Here is a 2,615-nt window from a genome sequence, read left to right as displayed (position 1 = left end):
ACTCGATTGTAGTCAACCTGACATCCATTCTGTCTTGTTTCTAATAGCACATTTTTACCTTTACAAAAAAGATTTATTATATTTAACAGGAAATTTTTGCTACTTTCTGAATTAAACCGTAGTTTAAAACTATCAGATACATAAAAAAATGCTAGATAACAAAAACTGTAAAACGTTTTCTTTTAAGTTTTAAAGCGTATACTAACAAATAAAAAGTGTTACGATGAACAAAATCCAGCAAATAACATTTATAATTCAACAGCTGCAGTTCAAAAAATGGAAAAATATCATTTTATTACAACATTTTTGGTTATTTAACGTGAAGAATTCAATTCTTTTTTAACGAAACTCGATTGTAGTAAACCTGACATTTAATCTGTTTTGTTTCTAATAGCTCATTTTAACTTTTGCTAAAAAATTATTAATATAATTAAAGAGAAATTTTCGCTTTTTTCTGAATTAGATCGTAGTTAAAAATTATAAGAAATCTATAAAATTGCTAATTAACAGAAGCTATGAAACGTTTTTTTTCAAGCTTTAAAGCGTATACTTACAAATAAAAAGTGTTAAGTCCGAAAAAATTTGGCAAACATCATTTATATTTAGACTACTGCTTTTAAAGAAAAGAAGAAAATCAGTTTAGTACGGCTTTTTTTTATTACTTTTTCGTGTATAATTCAATTTTCTTTTGACGAAAGTCGATGGTAGTCAACCTGACATCCAATATTTCTAATAGCACATTTTACCGTCGCAACAAATTTGTTAATATATTAAAGAATAATTTTCGCTGCTCTCTTGATAAAATAATAGTTGAAAACTACCTGATATCTAAAAAAAATGCCATATTACAAAAACTTTTTTAAATATTATTACTAAGTTTACTTCTTAGGTAAGTTTTTTTTGTACAGGTTTAATTTAGATGAACACTACATTTATCTGTTGAATGTTTCGTTTCTATTTGAGACTTCCTCAGTAACTAAAATTTTTTTTTTTTTTTATTATGGCATATTATTTCTTATACAAATACAAAAAAAAAGCTTACAATTAATATCGTTATTTTATTTTGATAGTTATGTTCAATATCCAATATAACATCATTTTTTATTACAGTCATAAGTATTCACTATCTTATTTGTAGAGTCAATTTTTAAAAACGATATCCTACCATAACTTTTCGAAAACTACTAGTTACCTTTAAGCTAGTTTTTCCTAACCTAGATTTCTTTCTTATTATTTTAACTTCTGTTACGTGTCTTGTTGTGGTAGTAAAATATTAAAATTTCGTAATTTTTTCTGTTGAGATTATTAGTATCGGTTCTAAAATTGACTGTATTATTGTTCTTTATATGGTACATTTCACTGATATTTATTTTGTACCAGTTATCTTCTTTATTCAAAATTTTTGTTTCGTCAAATCTAAAAATATTTCTWGTTTTAAAATGATGTTCTTCTTACGCAGTGGTATTTGTTTCTTGTGCATTCCCCGGTTTGCTGTCGTTCCTATGTTGGTCTAATCGTTTTTCAAATTTTTGTTTGGCTTGTCCTACATAACATTTTTCACATTCACATGGTATGTTATATACTAAGTTTGATTGTTCTAATTAATCATCTTTGTCTTTTAGTTTCGTATATGTAGAATTTATTTTTACTATGTTTTAAAATACATACTTGACATTGGTATTTTTGAGACATTTATTTATTCTATTAGACAAAGGCTTGATAAATGGGAATCTAAAAATATTTTTGTTGTTTGGTTTTTTTTCTGTTCTTTGACGAATCTAAACTAATTAAATATCGTGTGAATGAGGCTCTTTGGATAATTGATTTTTTTTTAAATTATTTCAATTTTTTTCTTGCTGTTATTAGGAAAATTTTTGCTACTTAATGTAAATGCCTTTAAAAGTAAACCTTTCACGACTCCAATTTTTTGGCTTATTGGATGATTCGAATTATAATTTAAACATCCACCTGAGTTTGTAGGTTTAATATACTAGTCCGTTAAAATAGAACCATCTTCTTTTCTTATTATATTTAAGTCTAGAAATGTTAGTGTTTTATTATTCTCCACCTCAATCGTGAATTAGATCTTTTTATTTACACTATTGAATGTCTTAATAGTTAGTTCTATTCCATCTTTCGGTATTGCTGTTACAATGTCGTCCACATACACCTTTAAGAACGGAACTTGGAATGGTAACATGCCTTCAACCTTTTTTAGGATGTAATTCATTACTATGTTTGCTAGTACTAGGCTCGCTGGATTACCAATGCTAGATCCATCAAGTTGTTGGTAAAACACTCCGTTAAACCGAAAATAGCTCAATTTTAAACAAAACTTTTCAAAGTACTAATAAGGTCTTTTTTTGAACGCTAATACATTTGAAAAATTTATCCTAATTTTCTTTAATTGTTTTTATTACTTGTTCTTTCGAAATGTTAGTGAAAAGTAATATGACATCTAGTGATACCAGTATGTATCCTTCCGGTAACTTCGTTCCCCTTATAAATTTAGCGAATTCGAACGAGTTCTTAAAGGAAAAATCAAATTTGTTTAAAATAGTTCTAGGTAATAAAAGATGTATAAATTTTGCCAATTTGTAACACGGTTAACATAT

Source organism: Polistes canadensis, unplaced genomic scaffold (assembly GCF_001313835.1).
Source record: "Polistes canadensis isolate GaletaPanama2010 unplaced genomic scaffold, ASM131383v1 scaffold_473, whole genome shotgun sequence".
Taxonomy (NCBI): domain Eukaryota; kingdom Metazoa; phylum Arthropoda; class Insecta; order Hymenoptera; family Vespidae; genus Polistes; species Polistes canadensis.
Note: the sequence above shows the minus strand (reverse complement) of the source record.